The sequence below is a fragment of the Lutra lutra genome, chromosome 17, assembly GCF_902655055.1.
Source record: "Lutra lutra chromosome 17, mLutLut1.2, whole genome shotgun sequence".
Taxonomy (NCBI): Eukaryota; Metazoa; Chordata; class Mammalia; order Carnivora; family Mustelidae; genus Lutra; species Lutra lutra.
This window is the reverse complement of record NC_062294.1, coordinates 44,097,721-44,125,417: the sequence shown is the minus strand read 5'-3', so window position 1 is coordinate 44,125,417 and position 27,697 is coordinate 44,097,721. Positions and strand designations below refer to the sequence as shown.

The 27,697-nt window shown below is 39.2% G+C and overlaps 1 protein-coding gene and 2 non-coding genes across 3 annotated transcripts in view; 1 reads left to right on the top strand and 2 right to left on the bottom strand.

The window, feature by feature from the left end:
* ZNF260 (zinc finger protein 260) overlaps positions 1-27,697 on the bottom strand; it is a 120,108-nt gene that overhangs the window by 21,744 nt on the left and 70,667 nt on the right. The gene's annotated exons all lie outside the window — the stretch shown is intronic.
* LOC125090057 (U6 spliceosomal RNA) lies at positions 23,477-23,585 on the top strand. Its single transcript, XR_007124165.1, has one exon. It is a non-coding gene; the product is annotated as a U6 spliceosomal RNA (small nuclear RNA).
* On the bottom strand, positions 26,991-27,097 carry LOC125090115 (U6 spliceosomal RNA). The gene has a single exon (XR_007124200.1). It is a non-coding gene; the product is annotated as a U6 spliceosomal RNA (small nuclear RNA).

The window sequence follows — 27,697 nt, the reverse complement described above, 5'->3', positions numbered from 1 at the left end:
AGGCATCGCGTCCATCGCTCCTCCCCACAGGGAGGCGGGCGGCTTTGAGCCGAGCTGTATTTAGACGCGAGCTGGGGTTTCTCAGCCGCGCGCTATGGCCACGAATGCGTTGCGGAGGAGACCCGGGTTGAAAAAGCCCAGAGCCCGGCGGCGGGACGGAGACTGAGTGTTAAGTAAGTCTGTTAAGTCAGAAGGGGCTGAGTAGGGGCGGTGGTGTAATTTTGTGACTGTCAGGTGATGTGCGTATTGTGCGATTGTGAATGTGTGTGGTACCGTGTGTGCGGGGGTGGATTAGCTTATTGTAACACTGAGTCCCCGTGGTATGATTGTTCATGTGTGACCGTGTGTAACACTGTGGTTGGGGGTTACCTGTGACTGTGTTCCCTGTAGTGGGTATGCCCTTGTGACTGTGTGACCTGTATTCCACTTTTTGTGCTAGTATAGTGAGCTGTGTGACTGAGCCGCCGTCGGTATTGTAACTGTGGAGCGCGGTGTGGGAAGGGAAGGGAGGGTGTTGTGACGCAGGGTGTGATTTTGTGTCTAGCAGTGGGTGTGCAACTGAGCAGCACTGTGTGAATTTGGGGAGATTGTGTTGGTGACTGTGTCACACGTAATCATATATGGGAGCACAAGACAAGAAGGCTCTGGCCCTTGACGGTGAAGGCCTTGACTTTTCTCTCTGACCCTGAGATTGATTTGGAAGCTCTGGTTTCCTCTCATGGCTGGGGTGGCGTGTGGCAGGTGTAACCAGTTGACTTTCTCATCCCGGCCCCCAAAACGGTCTGCTGTCTCCTTCCCCGTTTCTATCCTTCTCCAAAAAAGGTCTCCGTTGGAGGAGGAAATAATTGTGACAATTAAAACTTAGGTTTAAGGTGACTTAGTATTTTCTCTTTGTCTCCGAAATGCTTTATTTTTTCAGACTTGATTTTTTTTCTTTCTTGGTGAAGGCCTAACAAAGACCCATCAAGTTACCTGAAACCTCTTGTTTCTCTTAGAAAATATCCTCCTTGCACTCCCAAATTTTTAAATTAATATAGCTAATGGTACATTTTTATTTATTTTAAAAGATTTATTCGAGAGAGAGAGCATGTGTGCACAAAGCACAAATGGGAGAGAAAGAGAGTCTCAAGCCTACTCTCGTTTTTTGCATGGAGCAGGAGGCAGGGTTGGATCCCGGATCCTGAGATCAAGACGGGAGGGAAACCAAGAGTTGGTTGCTTAGCAGACTGAGCAACCCAGGCCCACACAAATAGTACATTTTATATTGAATGCTCTCTATATTGGTTGTACTTAAATACATATATAAACATGTAGATTCATATGCACACATATATACATGTTTTCGTTTAAGTGGTACTGTAACATCACATAATTGAAAATTCTTTGAGAATATGTTTTTTTATTATAATCTCGTGGGTGCGCTTATCACACATGCACTCCTTAATTCCCATCACCTGTTTCCAAGAATTTATTCTCCTCTTCCCCGACCCAATCCACCTACTCTCTGGTAACCATCAGTTTCTTGTTTATATTTAATGGTCTGTTTCCTGGTTTATGTTTGTTTTTCCCCTTTGCTCACTTAAACTCCACATATGAGTGAAATCGTATGGTATTTGTCTATAACTTATTTCACTTAGCATTACACTCTCTAGCTCCCTCCATGTCCTTGCAAATGGCAAGATTTCATTTTTTTTTTAAGATTTTATTTATTTGACAGACAGAGATCACAAGTAGGCAGAGAAGCAGGCAGAGAGGAGGAAGCAGGGTCCCTGCTGAGCAGAGAGCCCGACTTGGGGACTTGGGGCTCGATACCAGGACCCTGGGATCACGACCGGAGCCAAAGGCAGAGGCTGCAACCCACTGAGCCACCCAGGCGCCCCCGGCTATGTTTTTTTTTTAAGATTTTTATTTATTTATTGGACACAGAGAGATCCCAAACAGGCAGAGCAGCAGGCAGAGAGAGAGGGGGAAGGAGGCTCCCTGCTGAGCAGAGAGCTGGATGCGGGACTCAATCCCAGGACCCTGGATCATGACCCGACCAGAAGGCAGAGGCTTAACCCACTGAGCAACCCAGGTGCCCCATATCTTGGCTATTTTAAGTAATGGTGCTGTAAACATAGAGGTGCATGTATCCCTTTGAATTAGTGTTTTTGTATTCTTTGGGTAAATACCCAGTAGTATGATTTCGAGATCAGAGAGTAGGGTAGTTCCGTTTTTAATTTTTTTGAGGAACCTCCATACTGTTTTCCACAGTGGCTGCACCAGTTTGCATTCCCACGAAAGTGCACAAGTGTTCCTTTTTCTCCACATCCTTACCAACAGCTGTTTTTTGTGTTGTTGATTTCAGCCATTCTGTGAGGTGAGATCTTGTAGTTTTGATTTGTATTTCTCTGATGATGTGGTGTTGAACATCCTTTCATGTGTCTGTTGGCCATCTGTATATCTTTGGAGAAATGTCTGCTTATGTTTTCTGCCCACTTTTACTGAGATTGTTTTTTGGGTGTTGAATTTAATAAGTTCTTTATATATTTTGGAAACTAACCCTTTATTGGATATGTCATTTGCAAGTATCTTCTCCCATTCTATAGGCTGCTTTTGGTTTTGTTGATTGTTTCCTTCACAGTGCAGAAGCTTTTTATTTTGATGTAATCCAAATAGTTTATTTTTGCTTTTGTTTCCATTGCCTCAGGATATTATAACACTATCTAGAAAAAAGTTGCCATGGCCCCAGTGTTTGAGAAATTACTGCCTGTATTCTTTTCTGCTATTTTTATGGTTTCAGGTCTTTCATTTAGGTCTTTAATCCATTTTGAATTTATTTTTGTGTATGATGCAAGGAAGTGGTCCAGTTTCACCCTTTTGCATGTTGCTGTCCAGTTTTCCCATACTTGTTTTTTGAAGAAACTCTTTTTCCCATTGAATATTCTTTCCTGCTTTGTCAAAGATTAACTTACCATTTAGTTGTGGGTTCTATTCTGTCATTTCTATTCTAATCTATATGTCTGTTTTTGTGCCAGTACCATACTGTTTTGATTACTACAGCTTTGTAATAAATATAATGTGAAGTCAGGAATTGTAGTGCCTCCAGCTTTGCTTTTCTTTATCAAGATTGCTTTGGCTATTCAGGGTCTTTTGTAGTTCCTTACACTTTAGGAGTGTTCTACTTCTTTTGAAAAATTCTGTTGGCTGCTTCATTATTGGTGGGTAGAAATGCAACAGGTTTTTATAGGTTTATTGTGTATCCTGACACTTTACTCAATTCGTTTATCAGTTCTAGCAGTTTTTTGATGGAATGTTTTGGGTTTTCTACATATTGTATCCTGTCATCTGCAAATACTGAAAGTTGTACTTCTTCCTTACTGATTTGGATGCCTTTTATTTCTTGCTGTCTAATTGCTGTGGCTAGGACTTCAGTTACTATGTTAAATAAAAGTGAGAGTGGACATCCTTGTCTTATTCCTGACTTTACAGGAAAGGCTCTCAGTTTTTCCTCACTGAGCATGATGTTAGTTGTGGGTTTTTTGTATATGGCCTTTATTATGTTGAGGTATGTTCTAACACTACTTTGTTGAGGGTTTTTATCATGAATGGGTGTTGTACTTTGTCAAGTGCTTTTTCTGCATCTATTGATATGGTTATATGGTTCTTATCCTTTCTCCTATTGATGTGTGATGTATCTGGGTATCATTTGCAAATATTGAGCCACCCTTGCAACCCAGGAATAAATCCCCCTTCATCATGGTGAATGATTTTTTTTAATGTATTGTTGGTTTCAGTTTGCTAGTATTTTGTTGAAGAAATTTGCATTTCTGCTCATCAGAGATACTGGTCTGTAGTCCCCTTTATGGTGTCTTTATCTGGTTTTGATACTAGTAATGCTGGCCTCATGGAATGAATTTGGGGGCTTTCCTTCCTCTTTTTTTTTAATAGTTTGAGAATAAATATTAAATCTTTTTAAATGTTTTGTAGAATTTGCCTGTGAAGCCATCTGGTCCAGGACCAGATGGTTTGTTGGAAGTTTTTTGATTATTGCTTCTGTCCAAATTTTCTTCCTGCATCAGTTTTGGTAGGTTATTTGTTTCTAGAAATTTATCCATTTCTTCTACGATGTTCAGTTTGTTGGCATGTATTTTTTCATAATCTCTTGCATTTCTGTGGTGTTAGTTGTTTTCCTTTCTTGTTTGTGTTTTTATTTGGTCCTTTCTCTTTCTTTCTTGATAAATCTGGCTAAAGGTTTATCAATTTTATTGATATTTTCAAAGAACCAGCTCCTGGTTTCATTCATCTGTTCTACTGTGGTTTTTATGTTTTTGTTTTTTAGTTTCTATACCATTTATTTCTGTTCTAATCTTTATTATTTCCTTCCTTTTGCTGGTTTTAGGTTTTGTTTATTTTTCTTTAGCTCCTTTAGGTTATGTTAGCTTCTAAGCTTATGTTATTTGAGATTTTTCTTGCTTCTTGAGGTAGGCCTGTGTTGGTATAAACTTCCCTCTTAGAACCACTTTTGCTGCATCCCAAAGGTTTCAGACCATTGTGTTTTTATTTTTATTTGTATCCATGTATTTTTTTTATTCTTTTATTTCCTGGTTGACCCATTCATTGTTTAGTAGCACGTTATTTAGTCTCCATGTGTTTGTGGTATTTCCATATTTTTTTCTTGTGGTTGAATTCTAGTTTCACAGTGTTGTGGTCAGAAAAAATGCATGGTACAACTTCATTCAATTTTTTTTTTTATTTTTAAGATTTACTTTTTATTTGAGAGAGAGAGAAAAAGAGAGTACAAGCAGGGGGAAGGGCAGAGGAAAAGGGAGGGAGAATTCCAAGCAACATTTCTGTTGAGCCCAGAGCCCACAACGGGGCTCAATCCTACAACCCATGGGATCATGACCTGAGCTGAAACCAAGAGTTGAACACTCAACTGACTGAGCCATCCAGGTGCCCCCAACTTCATTTAGTCTTTTGGAATTTGTTGAGGTTTGTTTTTTGGCCTGATATGTGATTTGATGTGGAAAATGTTCCACATGCCCTTGAAAAGAGTGTGTATTTCACTATTTTATTATGGAATGTTCTGAATATATCTGTTACATCCATCTGGTCTAGTGTGTCATTCAAAGCCATTTTTTCCTTGTTGACTTTCTGTTTGGATGATATGACCATTGATGTAAGTGGGATGTTACTGTCTCTTACTATTATTGCATTATATAGATTAGTTTCTTTATATTTGTTATTAACTGTTTAAAGTGCTCACATGTTGTATAGGTAAATATTTACAATTATTGTATCTTCTTGTTGCATTGTCCTCTCTTTTTTTAAAACAACAGTCATTGTTTTAAAGTCCATTTTGTGTGATATATTTATTGCTACTCTAGCTTTCTTCTGACATCCATTTGCATAATAAATGTTCATTCTCTCACTTTCAATCTGCTTTAGTTCTAAAGCAGATTCAATCTTTAGTTCTTAAAATGAGTCTTGTAGGCAGCATATAGATGGGTCTTGTTTTTTTTTATCCCTTCTGTCACTTTATGTCTTTTTTTTTTTCTAAGATTTTATTTATTTTAGAAAGAGAGAAAGAGTGCATGCAGGTTGGGGGGGAGGGGGCGGAAGGAGAGGGAGTGAGAGAATCCGAAGCCAACTCAACACTGAGCGAGGACTCTGACTCAGGGCTGTATCTTATGACTGAGATCATGACCTGAGCTGAAACCGAGTCTGACACTTAACTGACTGAGCTACCCAGATGCCTCATGTCACCCTGTGCCTTTTAATTAGAGTGTTTAGTCCATTTACATTCAGTAATTATCGATATGTATTTATTGCCTTTTTATTACTTGTTTTGTAGTTGTTTCTGAAGATTTTCTCTGATACTTTCTCATCTTTCACTCCTTCGTGGTTTGCTGGTTTTATTTAGTGATATATTTGGGTTTCTTTCTCTTTTTCTTTGCATATCTATTAGTGATTTTTGGTTTATGGTTTCTATTGGGTATATATATGACATCTACATAGAGCAGTCTGTATTAAATTGATGGTCATTAAAGTTTGAACCCATTCTTTACTCCTCCCATCCCCACGTTATAGGTATAGGGTGTCATATTTTACATTCTTTTTTGTGTGTGTGAGATTCTTGACTGATTTTTTTATAGAAATATTCCTTTTTACTACCTTTGTGTTTCCTACCTTCATACTGTCATTTTTAGTTTATCCTTTCCACTCAAATAGTCCTCTTTAATATTTCTTGCAGAGCTTGTTTAGTGGTCATGAATTCTTTTGGTTTTTGTTTTTGTGGGAAACTCTTGCTCTCTCCTATTCTGAATGATAACCTTACTGGTTGAGTATTCTTGGCCACAGTTTTTTCCCATTCAGCCCTGAATATATCATGCCACTCCTTTCTGGCTTGAAAAGTTTGTGTTGAAAAGTCTGCTGATAGCCTTGGGGTTCCCTTTGTATGCAGCTGTTTTTTTTCCTCTTGCTGCTTTTAGTATTTTTTCTCTGTTACTATATTTTGTCAACATGATTATGATTGTCTTGATGTGGATCTGCTTTTGTTGATTTTGTTGGGGGTTCTCTGTGCCTCCTAGATCTGGATATCTGTTTCCTTTCCCCAGATTAGGGAAGTTTTCAGCTATTGTTTCTTCAAATAAATTCTCTGATTCCCTTTTTCTTCTTCTGGGACTCCTATATAATATTGTTATTGATGGAGTCACTGGGTTCCCTAAATCTGTTCTTGGTTTACATAATTCTTTTTTCCCCTCTTTTGTTCAGCTTGATTACTTTTCACTACTGTCCTCTAGGTCATTCATTTGTTCCTCTCCTTCTTATAGACTATTGTCATTCCATCAAATGTGTGTCTCATTTTGTTTTTCGAACCCGTTCTCTCTGCTATGTTATTCCTTATCCCTGGGTTAATTGTTTCACTGATATCTTCCACTCTTTTGTCAAGACCAGTGAGTGTCCTTATAATCATTGCTTTAAATTCTCTATCAAGCATATTATTTCTGTTTATTTCTTCTGTTTATTATTTCTTTATATTATTTCTTAGATCTCCAGCTGTGGTCTTGTCCTGTTCTGTGGCCTTGTCCTGTTCTTTCATTTGGGACAGATTCCTCTGTCTTCTCATTTTGTCTCTGTACCCATTTCTCTGTGTTAAAAAGGTCAGGTGTGTCTTCTGCTCTTGACTGTAGTGGCTTTATGAAGAGGAGGTCCTATAGTGCTCTACTGTGTAGTGTCCCATGTTCCCTAGGGCCTGTTGCTTCTGGGAGTTTTTCCAATGTGTTCTGCACGTGCTCTGCTGTTGTGTGCAGGCTGCTGTATCCTCCAGGTCAGTTGTCTGCGAAGGCTCTCTTTGCCTGTTATGGGCAGTTTTTGGTCCCTGGCCTGTATGTGGTACATTTTTACTAGGTGTGCTCTGGTCTGCTTGTGAAATCAAACCTGTCATTGCTGCCACCGGAACCAGAAGCTCCCAGGTCTGGAGACCGGGTGTTGGCAAGGATTAGAGCTCGTCTTCTGGGGCAGCCGGCTTGCTATGCTGGAACAGAGGAAAGCTGAGTGGGAAGGACCAATCTTCTGGAGTTCTGGGGCTGGGTGCGGAGTTTGGTGTAAGTAACTTAGGTAGGGAGGGTGGGTGCTGCACTAGTTCCCACAGGTGGCCCTGTGCTTATGCTGACAGCTGAGGGAGGGAAATGGCTCTTGCCATTTCTTTGTTCCTAGAAGGGTCTCTCTGACTGCAAAGGCTACCTGTCTGTGACACACTTTGAGTAACTAACCTTCCCACTGTGTGCCCCAGGTGCCATATCGTTATTTCCACACTGTAAGTTTACAGGCTCTTTGACCTGTCTTCTTTCTAAGAGAAGCTCCAGTGTCCTCCAAGCTCTCCCAGTCCTGCTGGTTATTTGGAATTGAAGAATCGGTTTATGGAACACAGATTCTGGGATTAACCAGAAAAGTATCCCACCTGCAAGTTGAAAGCAAGGGGTTTTTATGAGAAAAGATGTGGGGGGCAATTACCTATTTGGATAAAAGAAAAAAAAGTTAATTTTTATTCATGGGTAGAACCAATGTGGTTACACATTGACTGTTCTCTTGGTGTTAATAAATGAAATTGTTTCCTCCTATGCATTAGTTATTCTGTCTTCAGAAAGTCCACAGCCAGCAATTTTATTGATCAAGATGTCGTTGCCCTGTTGATTTTACAGATAATTGCTTATAAAACAGTTGCCGCTTCTGGGCCAGACCAAGGGTCTTTTTGCCCAGTTCAAGATTATTAGATCATTAGCCATTTGATTTTTTTTGTTGTTGTCTTTTTAAGTTTATTTATTTATTTGACAGAGAGAGAGAGAGAGAGAGTGAGAGAGAACAGCAGGGGGGGAGTGGGAATGGGAGAGGGAGAAGCAGGCTTCTCGCTGAGTGGGGAGCCCAATGCAGGGCTCCATCCCAGAAGTCTGGGATCATGACCTGAGCCCAAGGCAGATGCCCAGTGACTGAGCCACCCAGGCGCCCTTAGCTATTTGTTTTGGAAGGGAAAATGGAGTCTGTCTTTCTTTTCTCCCTTCCTTCCTTCCTTCCTTCCTTTTTTTTTTTTAAGATTTTATATATTTATTTGAGAGAGAGAGAGATAGAGTGTGCATGAGAGCACAAATAGTGGAGACGGAGAAGCAGGCTGCCCATTGAGCAGGGAGCCTCATGTGGTGCTCGAACCCGGGATCGTGACCTCAGCCAAAGGCAACCGCTTAACCAACTGAGCCACCCAGTATCCCTGAAAATGGAGCTTTTCGTGGGGTGCCTGGGTCGCTCAGTTGGTTAAGCATCTGTCTTTGGGTCAGGTCATGATCTTGAGGTCCTGGGATCGAGCCCCTGCAACAGGCTCCCTGCTCAGCTGGGAGCCTGCTTCTCCCCTCTCCCCCATACCCTGTTCTCTCTCTTTCTCAAATAAATAAGAAATTTAAAAAAAGAAGAAAGAAAGAAAAGGGAGCTTTTCTTAAAAATGGAGTCTCTCCTATCCAAGAATTTTATATAATTATACAATATTAAATTATAATAAAGAATTTAAAGTTGTACATATAGGAAAGTTACTTGGTAAAAAAATATTTATTGATATGAAATATGTGGGAGCATTTCTCTCCATTATAACTGAGATTTATGAAAGGAGTTTCTTGTCAGTTTAGTTAAGTCTTCATTTAACACAATGAGTGGCACATGAATGGCGCTCAGTAGCTATTTGATGAGAGAATAGTAAATACTTAAGTGATAGCAGTGATACTTTCTGGTTGCACAGAAGAAACACACACAGAATGCCTTAAGTTTGTGTTACTCTAGTCTAAGGATCCTCGTGTTAACTCTGCCGCTAGAAGAGGACAGTCTTGTGCTAAGGAATATATTAATCCTGTGTTCTTCAAACTGAGTATGAATGTTTTAGCATCTGCAGGACTTCTGATGTGGTCGAAAGATAGTCACTGTTAGCCATGTTTTCTTCAGGGCTTACTTTATTAAATTTCTACATTTAATGAACAATATATCAATAACCATCTTTTCAAAAGCATTTAAACAATCACTAATTTTGATTAGTATAAATTCCTTAAGCTGTTTAAAGTTCAGTTGCAACTTTATTAAGTGTGATACTGTAATTTATAGTAAATAAATGTATTTGTTCTTCACAGCCTTTTCTGACACGGAGCTTCTAAAACCCTTGCAATTTACTAAGCATAGAGACCTATCAAGATATTTTTTGTTTTGTTAACGCAGTGACTTTGGGAAACCGTTAGATAACCAAAGCCTGGGCTGCTTGCTAGTGGCCCCAATCAGGTGATTGGCGGGTAAGAACTTTTAATCCCCCTCCAACTTTTGTGGAGGGAAGGGTTGGAGGTTGAATCAGTTACCAGTGGCCAATGATTTAATCAATCGTGACTACTGTTAAATTTAAAAAATTCAACAGAGTACATTTTAAAGATTCAAGTAGCTTTATTAAATGCTTCATGAATGTGACAGCATCCCATTGTTGCTGAGCCCTGAAATCTGCCCTTTTGCCCTATGAAGCTGGTGGTTATATGCTTAGTACTCGAGGAGGGGACATCCAGGGAGTATTATATCATAAATATCTTTGAATTTCTACTTGTACATTTCTACTCCCATGATTTCTCTGGTACTTATCATTCAGTTCAGTATTAACTATCAGTGAAATTTACAGGCAGTCATGAAACCCTTTAAGAATGGAGCAATCAGCATGTATTTAAACCTTATCAGAACTATTCACGCAATAGGTCAGCCTTCCGGGCTAAAGGTGAACATTTTTCTGTTTCTATCCTTGATCGCTTATCAAGCAGCCTGCATCCCCCGTTCATGTAGCTAGTACTGGGGAAAAAAGAACAAAGTTAGTAATTCTTGCAGGGCTGTAGAAGACTATGCCTACATGTGGCGTTTGGAAATACGTGACAGAGTAGTTTAGTTTATATGAATAAAGAAGTATATGCCCAGAATCACAATCTAGCAAGTAGGGAGAATCCACGAAGAGCTACAGAAAGAGTTTTGTTTTGTTTTAAAGATTTTATTTATTTGACAGGCAGCGATCACAAGTAGGCAGAGAGGCAGGCAGAGAGAGGTGGAAGCAGGCTTCCTGCTGAGCAGAGGGCCCCATGTGGGGCTCCATCCCAGGACTCTGGGATCATGACCTGAGCCAAACGCAGACACTTAATGACTGAGTCTCCCAGGCACCCCAGAACTAAATTTTTTAAGTGATATAGAGATACCACAAATCTATAAGAGGAAAACATAATTCAAAAGAAATTGAACAAATAATGTATAGAGATTGTTCATAGGACAGGAAATAAAAATGACTTTAACTATGAGTTTATTAGTCTTCTCAGGCTGTCCTAACAGAATAATACAGACTGGGTAACTTTACAGAAATTAATTTTGGCATGCTTCTGGAAGGTAAAAGTCCAAGATCCAGGTGTCAGCAGAGTTGGTTTCTGGAGAGAACTCTATTTTTTATTCAGTTAAGTTGACATGTCACATGGTATTAGTTTTAGATGTACAACAAAGTGATTTGATATATGTATATATTGCAAAATGATTGCCACAATAACTTTACTTAACATCCATCACATTGTTAGAAAATTTTTTGAATACAAGTCTACTGTCCTAGCTGCTTTCAAATATATCAAGGTCCATCCATGTTGTTGCAAGTGGCAAAATTTCTTTCTTTTATAAGGCTAAATAATATTCGCTTGTGTGTATGTACAAACACCCACGCACACGCACACACACACACACATACACAGGCACACAGTTTCTGTATCCATCCATTCATTGATGGATGTATAGTTTGATTCCCTGTCTTAGTTGTTCTAAATGCTGCTGCAGTGAACATGGGGTACAGATATCTTTTCAAGATAGTGATTTCTTTCCTTCAATAAATACCCAGAATTAGAATTGCTGGGTGGTTCTGTTATATGGTGGTTCTGTTAAGTCTTTGAGGAAACTGGTGTTTTCTATAGTGGCTATACCAGTTTACATTTCCAGCAACAGTGCAGAAGCATTCCCCTTTCTCCACATCTTCACCAACACTTGCTACTTCTTGACTTTTTGGTAATAGCTATTTTAGTAGATGTGGTGATATCTCACTGTGGTTTACATTGTCTTGATTTGCATTTCCCTGATGATTAGTGGGTGTTGGGTACCTTTTCATCTACTTGTAGTCATTTGTATGTCTTTGGAAAAATGTCTTTTGAGAGCCTCTGTTAAATTTTTAATTGGATCTTTTTTTCTATTGAATCCTATGAGTTCTTTGTATATTTTGGATAATAACCCCTTATTAACTTAACTTTCCCATTTCATATTGACTTTTTAGTTTGATCTAATCTCACTTGTTTAGTTTTGCTTTAGATCCAAATCCAAATCCAAAAAATCATCAGGAAGGCGGTCTATGAGCTTAACTCTGTAGTGTCCTTCTTTACCTGTTGTTACAGTCCTTGTTTTAGAATTGATTTTGTCCAATATAAGTATTGCTACCCTGGCTTTGTCGTCAATTCTGTTTATATGGTAAATGCTTTTTTATCCCTTCATATTCAATCTGAATGTGTCTTTAGGTCTGAAATTTAGTCTCTTGTAAGCTGCATGTAGGTGGGCCTTACGTATTTATTCATTTCATCACCCTCTATCTTTTGATTGGAGCATTTAGTCCACTTACAAAGTTTAGTCCATTTACAGCCAAAGTAAGTATTGAAAGTTACGTAGTGATATTTGTTTTATGGTTGTTTTGTAGTTCATGTTCCTTTCTTCTCTCACTGTTTGCTGGCTTTTGCTAGTGATATACTTCGGTTCCTTGGGTGAGTTTTTGAGGGTTTTTTTTTTTTTTTTTGCATATTTATTACCAGTTTTTAATTTTTGATTACCGTTAGATTTATATATAGGATCATTGCGTATAGCAGTCTATATAAAGTTGATAGTCACTTAACTTTGAACCCATTCTAAAATTACTAAATTTTTTCTTATCTCCACCGCCCCCCCCATGTTTAAGGTAATGATGTCATATTTTACATCTTTTTATTTTGTAAATCCCTTGACTGATTTTTGTAGATATACTTAATTTTACTGCTTTTGTGCTTCCTACTTTTCTTATTCCTGTTAATGGTCTTTCCTTTCTGCTCAGAATCCTCTTTAACATTCCTTGTAAGGCAGGTTTAGTGGTGATGAATTTCTTTAACGTTTGTCTGGGAAAGTTTATTTCTCCTTTTATTTTGAATGATAGCCTTACTGAATAGAATATTTGGGGCTGCAGGTTTTTTCTTTTAGTACTTTGAATATATCATGCCATTCCCTCCTGGCCTGCATAGATTCTGTTGAAAATCTGCTTATTGTCTTACAGGTTTCCCTTGTATGTAACTGTTTTCTCTTGCTACTTTTAAGATTCTTTCTTCTTCACTACTTCTTTTGCATTTAAATTATGTGTTTTGGTGTGGATCTCCTTGGGTTGATTTTGCCTGGGGAATCTTTGTGCCTCCTGGATCTGTATTTTTATTTCCTTTCCCAGATTCAGAAATTTTTCAGCTATTCTTTCTTTCTTTCTTTTTTTTTTTTTAAGATTTTATTTATTTATTTGTCAGAGAGAGAGAGAGAGAGCAAGCACAGGCAGACAGAGTGGCAGGCAGAGGCAGAGGGAGAAGCAGTCTCCCCACAGAACAAGGAGCCCGATGTGGGACTCGATCCCAGGACGCCGGGATCATGACCTGAGCCGAAGGCAGCTGCCTAACCAACTGAGCCACCCAGGTGTCCCTCAGCTATTATTTCTTAAAGTCAATTTTCTCCTTTCTTTATCTCTTCCCCTTCTGGGATCCTATACTGCAAATGTTGTTATGCTTGATAATGTTGCTGAGTTTCCTTAGTGTATTTTTATTTATTATTATTTTTCTTCTTGTTCAGCTTTATTGCTTTCCATTACTCCAGGTTGCTGATCCACTCTTCTGCTTCCCCTAGTCTACTATTTATTCCATGTAGTGTATTTTTTAAAAAAGATTTTATTTATTTGACAGAGAGAGAGAGCGATCACAAGCAGGCAGAGAGGCAGGCGTCAGGGTGGGGTGGAAAGCGGCTCCCTGCTGAGCAGAGAACCCAATGCGGGCCTCAATCCTAGGACCCTGGGATCATGACCTGAGCCAAAAGCAGAGGCTCAACCCTCTGAGCCACCCAGACGCCCCATCATGTAATGTATTTTTAATATCCGTTATTAGGTTCTTCATCTCTGATTCGTTCTTTTTTATGTTTTCTCTCTTAGTTGAGTGTCTCACTGAGGTCCTCCATTCTTTTCTCAAGTCCAGTTAGTATCTTTATGACCACCACTTTAAATTCTTAGGTATTTTACTTATCTTCATTAGCTCTTAGTATGGTTTTGTCATGTTCATTCTTTACTATGGTTTTGTCATGTTCATTCATTTCATTCCTCTATCTCCTCATTTTGTCTCACTCCGTGTTTGTTTCTCTGTGTTAGGAAAGTTAGCTATGTCTTCTGCCTTTGAAAGTGGTGGCCTTATGAAGAAGAGCTATAGAGTCCTGCCGTATAACATACCTGTTCATTAGAATCTGGCACTGCAGGGGAGTAAAGTTCAGGGGAATTCAGTTCAAGGACACTTTAGTTGTGTGTGCCCTACTCTTGTAGCTGAGCCATGTTTGCCTTCAGTCTAGTCATCTGGAATGGCTCTGTTGTGAGCAGGGTTTGGTCCCTGTGTTAATGGGCCAGTTTGGGGCTGCCTTGGGCTTGAGTTGGGCACACCAGGCATTTGCCGGAGCCGTGGTAGCCCCAAAATCAGGGGACTCTCCCTGTGATGATCCCCGAGAAGCTTTTTTGGTGGGCAAAACCTGCAGTCAGACCAGATGTCTGCCCCCAGCCTACTGCTGGGCCCGAAGTTGAACTGATGTGTGTGGTTAGCTTCTCTCCTCAGGGCAAGAGTCACTTCGAAGTGGTGCTGGTTTCTTTTTGGGCCCCTTGCACAGTGTCAGGTTCTGGCAACCCTTTGGAAGGACTCCTGCTATAGACAGGTTGGAGTGGGCAGATCCACAGGAGAGCTGTGAGGGGGAAGGCACTGTTCACATGCTAGGTGGAGAGTGTTTGCATTGGGTCCCACAGGTGTCCATGTATCTAGGTCAGAGGTCAGGGAAGGTAAATGGTGGCCACCAGCTTCTTTGTTCCTGGAAAAGTCTGAAAATCCCTGCCCCTCCAACACGCCTTCCAAAATTAACCAATAAATCCTTAGCAAATACCCCAGGCGCCTCACACCACTGCTTGTATGCTGTATTTCAGTGTGGCTGTTTGTTATGGTGTGTGTTTTAGGGCGGGAGCTCCGTTTCTTTCAGACCCCAGCTATTGGTTTTTGTTTTTTTTTTTTTTAGATTTTATTTATTTGACAGAGTTCAGAAGTAGGCAGAGAGGCAGGCAGAGAGACAGGCGGAAGCAGGCTCCCCGCTGAGCAGAGAGCCCGATACAGGGCTTGATCCCAGGACCCTGAGATCATGACCTGAGCGGAAGGCAGAGGCTTTAACCCACTGAGCCACCCAGGCGCCCCTAGCTGTTGATTTTTAAAGTTCCCAGTGTTAAGCCTTATTGTAAGAACTTTATAAAAGTTGTAAAAAGTCCCTACATTTTCAAAACCAAATGTTATGGGGATTCATCTTCTCAGGGTGGGTCCCCCATGCCTGGAGTGCCTGGTGTGGGATCTGCTCCTCTCCCCGATTAGTGCCTATGAGGGTGTACCTCCCTCTCATGGACAAGCCTGCAGGTCAGCTTGGTTCCTAACCAAGTCTCTGCCTTTCCTAGTACTTTTGTTCTGGCCTATTCTCTGCATCTGCCTGTAGAGAGTCTGTTCTGCCAGTCCTCTGTTCATTTTCTGGATTATTTACCTTGATGTAGGTGTTATCTGAGTGTATCTGTGGGAGGAGGTGAGCTTAGGATCCTCCTACTCCACCATCTTTTCCAGAATTCTACTTAAAATCTTTGTTTCTTTTTTTTTTTTTTTTAAGAATTTATTTATTTATTCGACAGAGATCACAAGTAGGCAGAGAGGCAGGCAGAGAGAGAGAGGAGGAAGCAGGCTCCCTGATGAGCAGAGAGCCCGATTCGGGGCTCGATCCAAGGCCCCCTGGGACCATGACCTGAGCCGAAGGCAGAGGCTTTAACCCGCTGAGCCACCCAGGTGCCCCACAATCTTTGTTTCTTAGTGTAAGTGATTGCTATGATCTTCCCACTTAGAATGGTGTTCTAGTTCATCCCATAAGTTTTGCTGTGTTTTTCTATTTTCATTTGTCTCAGTATTTTTAAATTTCTCCCTCTCTCTTTTTTAAAAGATTTTATTTTTAAGTAATCTCTATACCCTATGTGGGGCTGGAATATACAATCCCAAGATCAGAATCACATGCTGCATTGACTGAGCCAGGCAGGTAGCCCTTAAAGTTCTCTTTTGATTTCTTCTCTGACCCTTGGGTTGGTTATGAGTGTATTGTTTACTGTCCACATATAAGTAAGTTTTCTTCTTGTGATTGATTTCTAATTTTTTAAAAAAATTATTCATTTATTTATTTGACAGACAGAGATCACAAGTAGGCAGAGAGGCAGGCAGAGAGAGAGGGGAGGAAGCAGGCTTCCCGCTGAGCAGGGAGCCCGATGCGGGGCTCGATCGCAGGACCCTGGGATCGTGACCTGAGCTGAAGGCAAAGGCTTTTAACCCACTGAGCCACCCAGGCGCGCCTTCTTCTTTTTTTTTTTTAAAGATTTTATTTATTTATTTGATACAGAGAGAGATCACAAGCAGGCAGAGAGGCAGTCAGAGAGAGGAGGCTGGGGAAGCAGGTTCCCCGCTGAGCAGAGCGCCCAATGGGGGCTTGATCCCAGGACCCTGAGATCATGACCTGAGTGAAAGCAGAGGCTTAACCCACTGAGCCACCCAGGCGCCTCTGAAACTCTCACTCTGCTCATGTATCATCTCCTAATCTTACTGAGCATCTTTATGACCATTACTTTTATCTTTTAGTGAGATAAATAGGTTATTTCTGTTACATTGAGTTCTTTTAATCGGGTTTTATCTTCTTTATTTTGAATCATATTCTTTTGTTTTCTTCATTTTTCTTTTACCTTATTAGTTTCTTTGCATTAGATAAAACAGTTACCTCTCCCAGTTTTAAAGGAGAGGCCTCACTGAAGAGATGAAACTTACTGTTGAATCCTGCTTCAGCTCTCGGATCTTCCAAACCTTTTTGATTATTCATGTAGCGTTTTTGTTGTTGTTCACTGTGGCTCCCAGTAGTTGTGTGTGCTGAGACCCTTACTTCCAGTGTGTGATTTTCTTGTCAATCTGATGTATAGGAATTGCTCAGCTGGTTTCTGGATTTCTTCCAGAGGTTATTGTTTCAGGAGCCTCCTATTTTGCCATCACAGACTAGAGCCCCCAGAACTCTTTTGACTGCCTTCTCTCTGTGTCTTCACATGGTCTATATTATATACATATACCATATATATTATTTGCATTCTCAGAGCAGAGTGGGGTTTGGTGTCTCTTACTACTTTTTTATGGACATTACCCTTTTGAATTATTTAACTTTAATTAACCCTTTAAGGCTTGGTCTCCAAATACAGTTATTTTGGTGTTAGGGCTTTAACATGTGAATTTTGGCAAAACAACTTAGTCCATAAAATTGTGAAAAGATATCCTCACTGATAAGGATAAAATGTTAATTAAATTTTTACCTAGCAAAAGTTTAGTATCAACTAGATTTGTCAAGGTGAGGGAAAATATTTTCATACATTACTGGTGTTCATGTTAATTGGTATATGCTTTCTGAAGGGCAGTTCAGTAATATGCGTCAACATTAAAATGAACCCTTAGGGGCGCCTGGGTGGCTCAGTGGGTTAAGCCGCTGCCTTCGGCTCGGGTCATGATCTCAGGGTCCTGGGATCGAGCCCCGCGTCGGGCTCTCTGCTCAGCAGGGAGCCTGCTTCCTCCTCTCTCTCTGCCTGCCTCTCTGCCTGCTTGTGATCTCTCTCTGTCAAATGAATAAATAAAATCTTAAAAAAAAAAAAAAATGAACCCTTAGGGGCACCTGGGTGGCTCAGTGGGTTAAAGCCTCTTCCTTCGCCTCAGGTCATGATCTCAGGGTCCTGGGATCGAGCCCCTATGGGGCTCTCTGCTCAGTGGGAGGCCTGCTTCTCCCTTGCTCTCTGCCTGCCTCTCTGCCTACTTGTGATCTCCCTGTCAAATAAATAAAATCTTAAAAAAAATTAAAAATAACAATGGAGCTTTATTTTATTTTAAAGATTTTATTTATTGAGAGAGACAGAACATATGGTGGGAGAGGAAGATCAGAGGGAGAAACAGACTGCCCCCCCCCCAATCGGGGAGCCTGATGCAGGGCTTGATCCTGGGACTCCAGGATCATGACCTGAGCGAAAGGCAGATGATTAACTGACTGAGACACACAAGCACACCATTTCAGTCATTTTTAGTAAATTTATTAGTTGTGTAACCATTACCATAATTGGATTTTAAAATGTTTTTATTATCCTAAAAAGATCCATGTGCTGTTTACAGTCAATCCTTGCTCACACTCTCACAGAGGCAGTACCTGAAGTGCATTGTATATGTGTAGATTTCCCTCTTCTAGAAATTTGATGTATATGAAAATGTAATGTATATTCTTCTTTTGTTTGGTTTCTTCAACTTAGCATAATGTTTTTGAGGTAAATCTGTGTTGTATCACTAATCAGTAGTTCCTTTTTATTCCTGAATTGTATTCCATTATATAGTTTTACCCCATGTTGTTTATCCATTCTCCACTTAATAAGTATTTGGGCTGTTTTCATTGTTGGGCTGTTTATGATTTTTTTTTTAAAGATTTTATATATTTATTTGACAGAGATCACAAGTAGGCAGAGAGGCAGGCAGAGGGGGAGGGGAAAACAGGCTCCCCGCTGAGCAGGGCACCTGATGCTGGGCTCAATCCCAGGACTCTGGGATCATGACCTGAGCTGAAGACAGAGGCTTTAACCCACTGAGCCACCCAGGCACCCCAGCTTTTGCTAATTTTTATAACTGAGTTATTTGCCTTCCTAATATTGAGTACTAAGTTATAAGAGTCTTTTATATGTTTGTTAGAAGTCCTTTATCAGATTTATAATTTGTAAATATTTTCTCCCAGTGTAATTTTTTTGGAATGTGTTTTCATTTTCTTTTCTTTTTTTTTTTTTTTAAAGATATTTATTTATTTATTTGACAGATAGAGATCACAAGTAGGCAGACAGGTAGGCAGAGAGAGAAAGAGAAGGAAGTAGGCTCCCTGCTGAGCAGAGAGCCCCAGGACCCCGAGATCATGACCAGAGCAAAAGGCAGAGGCTTAACCCACTGAGCCACCCAGGCGCCCCTGTGTTTTCATTTTCTTAAAAATGTCTTTTGCATAGCAAGGTTTTCGAGTTATAATGAAGTACAATTTAGGAATTTTTTTCATTTAATGTTTGTTTTTGATGTCAAACTAAGAAATTTTTGCTCAATCCCAAGTCACAAAGATTTTGTCCTGTGTTTCCTTAGAAGATTTCTATTGTTTTGGCTCTTATACTTTTGTAGTGATCCATTTTATTTAAGTTTTATTACATATCATATTAGGCATGGATCTTAGTTCTTTTTCTTTTTGTATGTGGATGTGTAAATGTAGGAGTACAAGTTTTTAAAAAGACTAGACTTTCCCCATTAAGTTACATTGGCACATTTGTTAAGAATCAGTTTACCAGGGCGCCTGGGTGGCTCAGTGGTTTAAGCCTCTGCCTTCGTCTCAGGTCGTGATCTCCGGGTCCTGCGATGGAGCCCCACATCAGGCTCTCTGCTCAGCAGGGAGCCTGCTTCCCCCTCTATCTCTGCCCGCTGCTCTGCCTACTTGTGACCTCTCTCTCTGTTTCAAATAAATAAAATCTTAAAAAGAAAAAAAGAATCAGTTTACCATAAATACAAGGATTTCTTTTTGAACTTTCTATTTCATTGAGATATATGGCAGTCCTTATGCCAATACCAGACTATCTGAATTACCGTAGTTTATAATTTTGAAATCTTGTAGTGTAGGTTCTCTATTAGCTTTCAAAAGTGTTTGGCTATTGGGGCGCCTGGGTGGCTCAGTGGGTTAAGCCTCTGCCTTCTGCTCGGGTCATGGTCCCAGGGTCCTGGAATCGGGCCCCGCATCGGGCTCTCTGCTCAGCGGGGGGCCTGCTTCCCCCCCCCTCTCTCCCTGCCTCTCTGCCTACTTGTGATCTCTGTCAAATAAATAAATAAAATCTTTAAAAAAAAAAAAGTGTTTGGCTATTATAGGTTCTTTATATTTCCCCATAAAATTTAGGATTCTTTTGTCATTTTTTACAAGAAAGACTGCTGGGATTTTACTGGAATTTTTATTGAATCCGTATATCAATTTGGGTCGAAATGCCTTCTTAACAATATTGAGTCTACTATCCCTCCACTTATTTGGATCCTTATTTTCTCTCAACATCCTTTTTTGGCTTTTCTTGTACAGTCTTATACTATTTTTTTTTTTAATTTTATTTATTTGAGAGAGAGTATAAGAGTGGGGGGAAGGGTCAGAAGGAGAAGTAGACTCCCCACTGAGCAGGGAGCCTGATGTGGTGCTCTAATCCCAGGACCCTGAGGTCATGACCTGAAGGCAGATGCTCAACCTACTGAGCCACCCCGATCCCCAGGTCTAGGTTGTTAAATTTATTTCTAGGTGTATTTTTTTTCATTATGTTGTAAATCAGTGTTTTATTAGTGTTTTCATTTTCATAGTCTGCATATAGTGTATAGAAATAGCATTGACTTTTGTGTATTAGCTTTGTATCAGTGACCTTCCCAAACCTGCTTATCAATTTTGTAATATTTAGCCTTATAATATTTTGTAAGTCGCTTTGTATTTTCTGCATCCAATTGTCAGACTTTTTCTTAAAAGATCAAATAGTGATGATCTCAAGACTGTGGCCATGTGGTATCCTTTGCAAGTACAGTTGACCCTTGAACAAAATGTTTTAACCTTCATGGGTACACTTATATTCCTCCCCCCCAATAAATACTGTACAGTACTGTAAATGTATTTTCTCTTATGATTTTCTCAATAACATTTTTTCTCTAGCTTACTTTATTGTAAGAATACAGTACATTTTATATATAAAACATACCAAACGTGTTAATCAATTGCATCTTATCAGTAAGTCTTCCGGTCAACAGTAGGTTATTAGTATTAGTTTGGAGAGAGTCCATAGTTACACACAGCTTTTCAACTGTGCAGGAGTCAGCACAGTTGTTCGACTCTGACATGAAAGCATTATTCAGCAATACTACATAAATGAATGGGCAGGGGTGTGAATCAGTACTTTATTTACAAATTTACGTACTCTTTGTATTTTGTAGGCAAACCGCAGACTGTAGTTCTCTAATCCCTGTTTTATATACATAGTTATGTCATTTACAAATAAACACCATTTGTGTGTGTGTTTCAGTTTATAATCCTTTCATATCTTGTTGTCTTTTAACATTGGATAGAAAATACTGTAGAAGATAAATGAATAGTGTAGAGTCAGGAATCTTTGTCTTACTCCTTATCTTAGGGATAAAGAATTCAACATTTCACTGTTAGGAATAATGTTAACTGTAGAATCTTTTGTAAACGCTCTTTATCACGATAAGGAAGTTCTCTTCTAATCTCCCATTGTTGAATATTTTTTAAAAATCTCAAATGTGGGGCACCTGGGTGGCTCAGTGGGTTAAAGTCTCTGCCTTCGGCTCAGGTCATGATCCCAGGGTCCTGGGATCGAGCCCCGCATCGGGCTCTCTGCTCCGTGGAGAGCTTGCTTCCTCCTCTCTCTCTGCCTGCCTCTCTGCCTACTTGTGATCTCTGTCTGTCAAATAAATAAAATGTTTAAAAAAAAATAAAAAAATAAAAATCTCAAATGTTTGTTAAGTGCTTTTTTATCATTTATGATAAAACATCATCATGAGATTTTTGTCCTTTGTTCTTTTAATAAAGAATATTATATTAATTGGCCTTTAGCTATAAACCAGTCTTGCATTCTTGGGATAAATCCCTTTGGTCATGTTTTATAATCTTTTTTGTTAGTTGCTAAATATGGTTTGCAGTTTTTTTTTTTAAGTAAACTCTATCTTGCTTGCACTAATGACACCAAGATCAAGTCACATGCTTCACTGACTGAGCCAGCGGGTGCCCCTGATTTGCTTTTTTTTCTTTTTTTTCTTCTTTTTCTTTAGTGACCTCTGTGCCCAACATGGGGCTAGAACTCACTCATGACCCTGAGATAAAAAGTTGCATGCTCTATTGACTGAGCCAGCCAGGGTCTCCTGGTTTGCACCATTTGTTTGTTTGTTTGTTTGTTTAAAGATTTGTACCTCTATGTTCCTGGGTATTTTGGTCTCTCACTTTTATGGTAACTTTTTCTAGTTTTAATCCTGGGGCAATACTGGCTTCATTGAATGAATTGAGAAATATTCCCTCCTTTATTTTCTGAAGGAGATTGTGAAGAACTAGTATTATTAAAACAAACAAACATCTCACCAAAGAAGCCATGTAGCCCTAGGCTTGTCTTTTGGGGAATTTTTTAGACTGTTTCTAAGGCTATGCCCATTTTCATCGTGACTTCACGATGAAATTAAAATTTTTTCTTTTATGCATCTGGATTTTGAATAACATTTAGGACTTTTCTTTTCATTCAGCAGCACACCAGTCAGTTCTCAAACATTTCCATTGCTCCTCCTCTATCCACTCACCACTCTCTCCAGTGACTCTTTTGTCTCTCCCCACCAAGCAATGTAAGTCTTCTGAGTACATCTTCTGAAAAATCAAGGAAACATGATCCCCCCACCAAGGAATACAATTTTCCAGAATCTGATTCTAAAGAATTAGAGATCTATGTTTTCCCTGATGAAGAATTCAAAATACATGCAAGGAGGAAACTGCAAGAAAATACTGATAGAGTGCAATGAAATTAATAAAATGATATGCAAACAAAATGACACTTACTTCACAGAGTTAGAAATAAGAAAAGAACCAGAGAGAAATACTGGAACTTAAGAATACAATTAAGTAATAAAAAGTGAAATACAGAGATCACCAGTAGACTTGACCAACCAAAGGAGATAAACTGTAAACTCGAAGACAGGCCATTACAAACCATTTAGTTAAAGAAGAACAAATAAAGAAATTAAAATGGTTAAGAAAGCCTATATGAATTAAGGGAGACCATGAAGAAAAGCAATTTATATATCTAGTGGACTCCTGGAAGGAGAAGAGATGGAGAAAGGGACAGAAAGCTTATTTAGAGAAATAATGACTGAGAACTCCCCAAATCTGAGGAACAATTTGGACAGTCACGTTTAGGAAGCTCATAGGTCCCTAGATTTAACCCAAAGAGATCTTCTCTAAGATGCATTATAGTAAAAAGGTCTAATAACAAAGACAAAGAAAATTTTAAAGCAGGAAGACAAAAAAAAGCCCTCATCTACAAGGAAACATACATGAGGCTATCAGTGGATTTAACCTTGTAGGCCAGGAAAGAGCGGGCGTATATGTTCTAGTGCTGAAAGAAATAAGCTGCCAATAAGAATATGTTCTCTAGCCAAGCTTTGCTTCAGAAATGGAAGAGAGAGACTTTCCCAGATGAACAGCTGAGGGAGTTCATTACCACTTCACCTGCCTTACAAGCAATGCTAGAAGGAGTTACTCAAGCTTAAATAAAATGGCACTAATAATATGAAAAACTATGAAAATGTAAAACACATTAGTATAAGTACATATACACTCAAATTCCATTACTTGAATATTGTAATATGGTGCTGTTATAATCATTAGTTTTTAGTATAACTGTTAAAGAACAAAAGTATTAAAAAATAACCATGGCTACAATCATTTGTTAATGGATGCACATTAAAAAATGGTAAATGGTGACCTGAAAAATGAAATGTGTGTGCTCACTTTTGCAACATTTATACTTAAAAATTGGCATGATTCAGAGAAGATTATAATGGCCCATGCACAAAGGATGACACGAAAAATGAAATGTGTGCATGGGGATAAAAGAGTAGAGTTTGGGGGTGCCTGCGTGGCTCAGTGGGTTAAGCCTCTGCCTTCAGCTCAGGTCATGATCCCAGGGTCCTGGGATCAAGCCCCATATCAGGCTCTCTGCTCAGCGGGAGGCCTGCTTCTCTCTCTCTTGGGGCACCTGGGTGGCTCAGTGGGTTAAAGCCTCTGCCTTCGGCTCAGGTCATGATCCTGGGGTCCGGGGATCGAGCCCCGCATCGGGCTCTCTGCTCAGCAGGGAGCCTACTTCTTCCTCTCTCTCTGCCTGCCTCTCTGCCTACTTGTGATCTCTGTCAAATAAATAAAAAATCTTAAAAAAAAGAGTAGAGTTTGTATGCATTCTAAATTGATTTATCAGTGTAAAAGAAACTATTATATCTGTAAGTTGGTTTATGTAAACCTCGTGGTAACCAAACAGCAAAACCAATAGTAGATACAGAAAAGATAAAGTGAAGGGAGTCAAAGCATAGCACCACAGAAAATTGTCAATTCACAAAGGAACACTGCCAAAAAGGAAGAAAGGAACAAGGGTACTACAAACAGCCAGAAAACAATAAAATGACAATAAGACCTTACCTAATCAATAATTACTTTAAATATAAGTGAATTAAATTCTCAAATTGAAGGCATAGTGTTGCTGAAAGATTGTAAGAATAAGACCTAATTATATGCTGCTTATGAGAGACTCATCTCAGTATTAAGGACATATATAGGATAAAAGTGCAGTCAAATGCTCTACAACTGAGCTATACCCCCTATATAGGATAAAAGTGAAGGGGTGGAAGATGTTCCATGCAAGTGAAAACCAAAATATAGGGTAACTGTACTTATATTAGAAAAAATATACTTTAAGTGGAAAGCTTTAACAAGAGAAGGTCAGTTCATCAATTGACATCAACTGAAGGTCAGTTCATCAAGGCATAATAATTGTAAATATATATGCTTTAACATTGGAGCTTCTCAGTGCATTAAAAGAATAGCAGATATGATTGGAGAAATAGATGGAAATACAATAATAGTAATGGACTTCATTACCTCTTTTTCAACATGGATAGATCATCCAGATAGAAAATCAGCAAGGAAACACTGAACTTGAACTATCCTTTAGAAGAAGTGGACCCCCTTCTTTCAGTTTCCCCTATAATTAGTATCTTGTATAGTTGTATGATACTTTCATTATAATTAATGAAGCAATGTTGATATATTATTGAGGCTCATAATTTACATTTGGAATCACTCTTAGTGTTGTATAGTTGTATGCGTTTATAAAATGCATAATGTCATGTGTCAGACAGCATCATGTTACTCCATTAGAAGATCACACAGAATAGTTTTACTGCCCTAAATATCCCCTGTGCTCCAACTGGTCATCTCTCCCTCCTATTCCAAGGCATCCATTGATAATTTCGTTGTCTTTACAGTTCTGTTTTTACACAGTGTCATGTAGTTGGAACCATACAGTATGAATCCTCTTCAGAGTGGCTTTATAAAAAATTGTCCCAGGATTTGTTTTAATCAGCTGTGGTAAGACACAGCCACAGAGATGGCCGTCAGGAAGGGAGTTGTTTTTATACTTACAGGAGGTACAGTGTGCAACATAGGCTTACATGGGGAAGCACCAGCCTCTGTTTTGAGGTAGAACAAGGGAAAAAAAGGACGAGACTATACTGTGATTTCTGCAGAAAGGAATGGGTGGGATGGGGTAAGCAGGCTTAGGATTGATTAGTAGAACAATCTCAGAAGGCTTTATGGCAAAGTGTTGTCCCTAGGTGCTAGTGTATGTGATTAGGGCAAGGGAATAGTGGCCCTGAGTATGAGCCCAGTAAAGGAGGTTCAAGTTTGTGCTCTGGTTGGTTGGTTTGCATGTGAAAGGCATACTCCCAGGTAAATTTTTATCTGGTGAATTTTTAAATTTTTTATCTGTAAGGAATTGGTTGCCCTAGGAGACACAGGTAGCCAGACACACACACTCTCCAGAGTCCGTAAATCTCCTGGTATGAAAGAATCAGAAATACAGAAAATAAAAAGGCACTTATTCATTCACTACACAGTATGCATTTAAGCTTCCTCCATGTGTATTTGTGACTTAGTAGCTTAATTTCTTTTTTTAAATCACTGCACAAAAATCCACTGTATAGATGTATCGCAGTTTGTCTTCATCTTTTGAAGACCTTTTAAGGACCTCTTGGTTGCTTTCAGTTAGAGAAAATTAAGAATACTGTGAACATCCAAGTGTGGATTTTTGTGGACATAAGTTTTCTGCTTATTTGGGTAAGTATATAGGAGAAAGATTGCTAGTTCATATGGTAAGAGTAAGTTTAGTTTTGTGAAAAACTGCCAGATTCTCTTCCAAGGTGGTTGGAAGAGTGGTGGTTCCATTTTTCATTCCTACCAGCAATGAATAAGTGTTCTTTTGCTAGACATCTTTGTCAGCATTTTGGATTTTTGCCATTTAGATAGGGGTATAGTGGTAGTTCATTATTTTAATTTGCAATTTCCTAATTGCGCTAAGATGGTGAGCATCTTTGCGTAAGCTTATTTGCTATCTGTATATACTTCTAAAATATTTTATTTATTTATTTGATGGAGAAATAGAGAGCACAAGTAGGCAGAGTGGCAGGCAGAGAGAGAGGAGAAGCAGGCTCTCTGCTGAGCAGGGAGCCCCACACGGGGCTCCATCCTAGGACCTTGGGATCAGGACCTGAGTGGAATGCAGCCACTTTAAGGTCTGAGCCACGCAGGCACCCTGTGCTATCTGTAAATCTTCCAAGAGCAGTCTGTTCAGATCTTTTCTTTTTTTTTCATTTGGATTGTTTGCTTTCTGTTAGGTTCTAAGAGTTCTTTGTATATTTTAGATTCAAGTCATTTATCATATATATATTTTCCAAATAATTTTCTCCTACCCTGTGGCTAGTCTTTTTATTCTCTTAAGAGTGTTTTTTGCGGGGCGCCTGGGTGGCGGGTTAAGCCTCTGCCTTCGGCTCAGGTCATGATCCCACGGTCCCGGGATCGAGCCCCACATCGGGCTCTCTGCTCGGCGGGGAGCCTGCTTCCTCCTCTTTCTCTGCCTGCCTCTCTGCCTGCTTGTGCTCTCTCTCTCTCTCTGTCAAATAAATAAATAAAATCTTTAAAAAAAAATGTTTTTTTGCACAGTAGAAATTTTTAATGACAACTGACTTAAGAGGTTTTATTTTTCATGGATTATGCTTTTGGTTTCTTAAGAAATCATTCCCAAGCTACCTAGTTACCTAGATTTTCCTCTGTTTTATCTTCTAGAGGTCCTTTAGTTTTGCACTATACATTTAGGTTTGTAATGAATTTTGAGTTTTTTTAAGAAATTTGAAGTCTGTCCCTAGATTCATGTTCTTTTTTTTTTTTTTTTTTTTTTTTTTTTTTTTTTTTTTAATATGGAACGCTTCACGAATTTGCGTGTCATCCTTGCGCAGGGGCCATGCTAATCTTCTCTGTATCGTTCCAATTTTAGTATATGTGCTGCCGAAGCGAGCACTAGATTCATGTTCTTAATGTGGATATCAGTTTTTCCATCTGCTTTTGTTGAATGACACCTTTCCTCATTGAATTGTATTTGTTCCTTCGTAAAAGATCAGTTGGCTCTATTTGTACGGATTTATTTCTGAGCACTCTGTTCTGTTTCATTGATCTGTCTGTTCTTTTGACAGTACATAGTCTTGATTACTTTATCCTTGTAGTAAATCATGAAATCAGTGTTAGTGCTCCAACTTCTTTATCTTCAGTATAGTGTGGACTTAGTTTGGGTCATTTGCCTTTCCATATGAACTTCAGAATCAGTCAACATCTACATAATAACATGCTGAGATTTGGACGATATAGTAATGATTCTGTAGCTCAAGTTTGAAATAACTGTCATCTTAACAATATTGAGTGTTCCTACCTATGAATATGGAATATTGCTTCATTTATTTAGTTCTTTGATTTCTTTCATCAGTTTTTTAGTTCTGTCATACATATTTTTTAAGATTTATTCTGTACTTTTTAATGTGCTAAATGGTTATGTTTTTAATTTTAATTTTATATACTCATTGCTTGTATGTAGAAAAGAACTTGACATTTGTATGTTAACCTTGTA